Source organism: Aplysia californica, unplaced genomic scaffold, assembly GCF_000002075.1.
Source record: "Aplysia californica isolate F4 #8 unplaced genomic scaffold, AplCal3.0 scaffold00375, whole genome shotgun sequence".
NCBI lineage: Eukaryota > Metazoa > Mollusca > Gastropoda > Aplysiida > Aplysiidae > Aplysia > Aplysia californica.
Window position 1 is genome coordinate 636,130 of NW_004797645.1, and position 6,539 is coordinate 642,668.

Sequence of the window (6,539 nt, forward strand, 5' to 3'; positions counted from 1 at the left end):
CTATCAAACATAGGTTCTCCAATTTTTGCACAATGACTTGCATCAATTTGTCTTAACAGATCAACGTTTTTGTAAGCACCTGCTAGCTGTATTCTAGAAAATTCTTTAATAAATACAAATAAAAAATGCAAGTGGGTGGTTTCTACAGATTTTTAAATGTTTACAGCTTGGGCAGAATTGCTTTAAATAGCAAGTCTGTAATGTGTTTTTTTTCTAATCGGGACATTATGCTTATTGAACGCGTGTTGTGAGAACCATTAGTGCACAAAATGTGTTCATGATCAAAATAATTTTTTAGTTTTGCAACTAAAAATTATCATTGATGAGCAGTGACGTAGGTCATATGCGTGATCAAATAAATGTGTTTGAGAAGCGGAAAGTGCTGTGAACAATCCCATTTTACGTGAGACGGAGATTAAAAGTATTTTATATAAATTTATGAAGAAACGTTTTTAAATCTAGCCGCCAAATGTTTCGAAAAAATATTATGATTTAGTTAAGACAAATTTATACAAACTGCTGTGCAAAGTATGGACGACATTGATTTACCCGTTAAAAAGATATTTGAGGGTAAGTTGCGCTACGAATGTTTTACCGCACTATAGACCCAGACTTTCGGGGTGCTGCCACTGACTGACTATGACTTAGTTGGAGAATAGGTATCATTGCAGGCCCCACAATGCCATAGCTTCTCCACCCCCCGGGGCAGTGCCACTGACTGTAGTGTCTTTAGGCCATTCCCAAAGGGGGGACATTTCTCGTTCAAGCACAATAGAATGGTAAATGGGCTGATTCATCATGTTACGCTCATAACTGTGCCTGATCTGCAACAGGGAACTGCTGCTTTTTCTTTCCTAATCCTTACTATTGTCATTTTCCTCTACTTCTTTTGTATGTTTGTCACTCTTGTGACCTGCTAATTACGGGTGCCTTGATGGTCGAAGCAGACCTTGTGCTGTTGAAGCTAGAGAGGTGAACAGAGTAAGTCTAATTCCCTGTGAGGACTTCTCTGTTGACACCCACCCCTTGGAACTCATATGAGCTGATGCAGTTGCTAGCGCCGTAAAACCCTCTACTATAAGAAAATAGCTCCTCCTGCCTCCTCTCCAGGATCCATGAGCACAATCAGGCACATTTAACATAATCACACAACAAGAGGACGTACTGCACTGAAGTAAATACCAAAGGGAGTCACTCTCTATGATAGCTGGATAGTTGATGAACCTCTAGGAATAATTCTTTAAGCCTGTTTCTTGGGCTACCAAGGTTGTTTTTTTATCAATTAAAAATGAAATTCTGCCGCGACTACAGCGTTCTAAACTAGTGCGGTATGTGAGGGTTTTTCCTTCTATGAGCCTGCTGTACTGTACTTGTTTAATCACAGGAGCTTACGGTGGAGGAAGAGGGTATACCATCCTCTCACTACAGCTCTGGAATTCCCAAAATGCAACAATTACTTCATTGTATTTGCTATTTCGTGGCTTCGCCATCACACACAGGTGTCCCGCGTTCGATTCCCGGGTGGGGAGAATTTTATTTTCTTTAAATCGAGCATCTCAGTCATTCTGCCGGAACTTTGACGTATTCCTCTCAGGCCAGGTTGGCAGTGACAGGCAGAGTCGGAAACCGCCTTCTTTTTCATCTAAGTTGTGTGTATCGATGGGGAGGTAAAAAAAATTCCAAAGATACACACACCATCAGGGCGTTCATACTTTGAGACAGACACCACAAGACAGACACCACAAGACAGACAACACAAGACAAACAACAAAAGAAGAGACAAGACAACACAAGACAGACAACACAAAACAGACAACACAAGACAGACAACACAAGACAGACAACACAAGACAGATACCACAAGACAGACAACACAAGACAGACACCACAAGACAGACAACACAAGACAGACAACACAAGACAGACACCACAAGACAGACACCACAAGACAGACACAACAAGACAGACACCACAAGACAGACAACACAAGAAGAGACAAAACAAGACAAGACAGACAACACAAGACAGACACCACAAGACAGACACCACAAGACAGACAACACAAGACAAGACAACACAAGACAGACAACACAAGAAGAGACAAGACAAGACAAGACAGCTGAACAAAGTCAAAGAGCGACTCCCGATCGTGCAAAAGTGCGGTATCTTTATTGTTTACAACAGGAGTTCGCACGACAGATACAACCTTTTCATCTACACGCTAATACTTCTTTATTAATAATACTATTATTATTATTATTATTATTAATTATTATTATTATTATTATTGTTGTTATTATTATTATTATTATTATTATTATTATTATTATTATTATTATTATTATTAATTATCCTTTTTTCCATAATATTATCAATAGAAATTCTATTATTACTAAAATTATTACTGTTATTATGACTACTTCTTCTTTTTCTTCTTTTTCTTGTTCTTGTTCTTGTTCTTGTTCTTGTTCTTGTTCTTCTTTTTCATCATCTTCTTCTTCTTCTTCTTCTTCTTCTTTCTCTTCTTCTTCTTCATCTTCTTTTTCCATTTCTGTCATACTGCAAAAAATTCTGTGGCTATATATGTTTGATTAGGTCAATACATTCTGACTGACAAATGTTTCCAAATAAAAAATGTGTCACTATGCGGTGGAATCATGTGCTCGTCAATTTTTTGGGTTATCATCATCATCTTGAAACTAATTGATTTGTTTTTCCTTTTGATAAAAACAGTACCCTTTTATCTTAAATCTAAGCTGAGATATTTGCGACTGAAAGCGGTGGCGGTCGTCTGGTTACAGAGAAAGAAGAAAATGTCGTGAGAAAGGCCCCTAAATTTTGGTACCTTCCAAAGATTGAGTTTTTGGAAACTGAAAATTTACTTTTTTGTGCCTTTTACCCATTTGGGGGGGGGGGGGGGGGGGAGGGAATTCACACAAACATGTGTTTTTCAATGGAGAAAAAAAAGTATTGACCGCCCACCCCCCCTCCCAAACCCCCCTCCGCCCCCCCCCCCCAAAAAAAAAATCTATTTAATTAACAAGTATTTTTTTTTAAGTATTCAATTATTTGATAAAAATTACCCAGAGGGTGGAAAACATGTCTGTCTATTAGGTTTCAATAATTTGACGAGCGCATGATTTCACCACGACGGCACAAACACACAGACGTTCCCGAAGATATATCTTTTTTTGAACGTGGGGACACCCAAGTAATACACCTAATCTTACTCAAAACTTATGAAACTTGTCATTTAAGGAAGGTTACTGAGTCTGTGTGTAACATTAAATAAACATTTAACTTTTACACAGCATTAACATCATCATAAAAAGCCTAAGTGCCAGACAGATCTGAAACAGACATCAACGAAATTTCTCTCAAAATCTTTTTTATTGACAAAGAAAATGGGAATAAATTATGTGATCCTACCTCTATTTATACACACATTTCAGTTTATTTCTGAACATTTCTCAATGATGAAGGATGACAAACAGCTTCCTACGACCTATTAAGAAGAAGCTGACCGTTTTGTAGATTGTTTGGGCTATTTCTACTGCGTCATCATGACTAGAAATCTCCACCCAAAAACTAACACCTCATACCAAACTTTGGTGCTGTCAAGTAAGGGTGCACTCACACGTAACACTAAACTTTGTTTATGTCTGGTAAGGGTTTTCTAACACTGAGATTTGTTGATGTCTAGTAAGGGTCGCACTAACTCTAAAACACTTCACTTTGTTGATGTCTAGTAAGGGTTGCTCTAACTCTAAAACACTACGCTTTGTTGATGTCTAGTAAGGGTTGCTCTAACTCTAAAACACTTCACTTTGTTGATGTCTAGTAAGGGTTGCTCTAACTCTAAAACACTACACTTTGTTGATGTCTAGTAAGGGTTGCTCTAACTCTAAAACACTACACTTTGGTGATGTCTAGTAAGGGTTCCTCTAACTCTAAAACACTACACTTTGTTGATGTCTAGTAATGGTTTCTCTAACACTAAAACACTACACTTTGTTGATGTCAAGTAAGGCGTCGCACTAACACGTGATACTAAACTCTGTTGATGTTAAGTAAGGTTTGCTGTTACACTAAACACTACACTTCGTTGATGTCAAATAAGGGTTGCAAAAAATCGTCCTGCGGGCCCCCAAGTTTCAGACAAGTCGCTCTAAAGACTTTCCTTATCTGCAGATGTAGTGCCGTGTGGGTGTGCATGTTATTGCTGAGGATTACACGCAGACGTCTAGAAATAACAGCTTTATTGACAGACACGTGTGACTAAGTCGTAAAAATGAGTTACAAGTAATAATTCTTTCTCCGTTTTGTGTTGTCGAATAAACACTGGAGGTGCGTGAGACATAGAGATCAAGCATGGACAAGGGTGAGCCCGCTCCGATGCTCAATGTCAGGAACTTTTACCACACAAAGAAAAAAATAATAAATAGACGCAGGAAATGTAAGACATCATACCTGAAGCTATAATATTACGTCCTGATGATAATTATGTTATTATCATCTTATTCTTTGACAGACTGGACAACAGATCTAGAGTGACCCAGCAGCTGGGCCCGGGTCATGACCTCCCGGGCTGATCCAGTGGCGTCTGCTCAGAGACAAGGGGGACAACCTTAACGTCGTCTGCTCTAAGAGAGGACTACAGGGGACACAATTCCAATGTTGTATTTCCTACTTACAAAACACTTTTCGATCTCAAGACTTCTTATTTCTACATTTCTAGATTATTTTTATGGGTCTTTTTGGTGTGTTTTTTTTTAAGTTTTAAATTACTGACCTGCAATTAAAATGTATATTTAGGGACTGTTCCAAACAAGTTTCCATCTTTTCACATCCTCACCGTGTTACACAGTAGAGGTGGGGAGGGAGGGGGGTGAAGAAAAGGACTACGGTTTGAACATCACTAGGTTTTTCATTCTAAGCTACATTTGTTCATGGGTCAAAAGAACACCATTGCTCTGTACTAAAGGGGTTGGGGGAGGGGGGGGGACTTTTGTCTCTGAACATGGACTTTTGCTGGCCTGGTTTTCCACTTCACGATTACGAGAGATGAAAACAGTCAACATTTCCAGCTTTTCCAAAACTACCTCCTTTGGCATAATGAGTTTGTGTATGCCCATGCGTGCGTGCACATGTGTGTGTGTGTGTATGTGTGTGTGTGTGTGTGTGTGTATGTGTGTGTATGTGTGTGTGTGTGTGTTAATATGTGTATGTGTCTATGAATGTGTATGTGTGTGTATATATGTATGTGTGTATGTTTGTGTGTATCTGTCTGTTTATGTGTCTGTCTGTCTGTCTGTGTGTGTGTGTTTGTATTCACGTATGTTACTATTTCAACAGGACATGATCTTCAAGTAATGCTATGCCTCTCGTACATCAAGTAAGATTAAACCAAAAACGTTGTAGAGAAGAAATTATAATATACATTCGACCTCTTGGCCTCTTTATCGATCCATAATTTATTATCACATTCGTTTGGGAAAAAAATCAATCACAGATCATTGATGAAACTTTTCTTCATAATAACCAATAAGCATTTATCGTAGAAATTGTTTCGAAACTAAAATAAAGGCAAAAACTAAAAGTCCAAACAAACTAAGATTTTGATTGGTCCGGCACGTGCCGGCGGGTGTTGCGTAGTCTGTGCGTGGGCGGTGACGTCAGCCTATCTGGCAGCTGCTCCACCGGACTCACTCTACTTCCGCTTGCCAGGACCCCACGGATCGGCCGCCTGCTCCTGGGCTATATATAGAACAGACGGGGGGGAGACCGTGTGAGTTGTGAGGGATGGTAACGATTTGTTGTAACTACAGTGTTGACTATTCAAACACATGTACATACAAGTTGATCTTCAGAGAAACGTTGTAAAAAATGATATGTGAGCCAGCGTGGTGGAATCAGGCTCTCGTCAAAATAATCAAAGTGAAGAAATTGGTATTTTTCTGCTGGCTAGTAAATTTTTATCAATTTTTTGTTTTTTTGGCTGAAGACCTTTCATGCCCATTAAAGAAAACATTTCTGAGTGAATTTTTCTGAAAAACGTTGATTAAAGGCGCAAAAAATGTAAATTTTCAGTTACCACGGACTCTTAAGCTAAGGAAATGACTAATCTTCGGCGGCCATTTTCTCACTTAGTTTACCTCTGAAACCAGGTGACCCCACCTCCTTCATTCGCAAATATCTCGACTTACATTCAAGATAAATGATATTTTTTTTCATCCATATAAAGACAGATGAATAAGCTTTAAGATGATACCAATAACTCTACATGCCCAAAAATTGACGAGAGCCTGATTCCACATTGTTGAGTAACAAATGATAATATGCAAACAGACGTACATACACAAACAAACAAACAGGCAGGCAGAGACACGTGTGCGCATATACACACATACAAACACACACACACACACACAAACACACACACACACACTCACGCACACACACACAAACACACACACAGGTACAAACAGACACTCGTTCACACACACTGAGGTAGACAGACAGACACCCCTTCCACTCCT

The 6,539-nt window shown here is 39.0% G+C and overlaps 1 long non-coding RNA gene across 1 annotated transcript in view; it reads right to left on the reverse strand.

Moving 5' to 3' along the window:
• Positions 1-5,417: 5,417 nt before the first annotated feature.
• The window catches only part of LOC101863202, a 22,243-nt gene continuing 21,121 nt past the window's right edge, over positions 5,418-6,539 (reverse strand). The window contains exon 4 of the long non-coding RNA XR_220708.3: positions 5,418-5,757. This is a non-coding gene — a long non-coding RNA (uncharacterized LOC101863202). The remainder of the gene's footprint in view (positions 5,758-6,539) is intronic.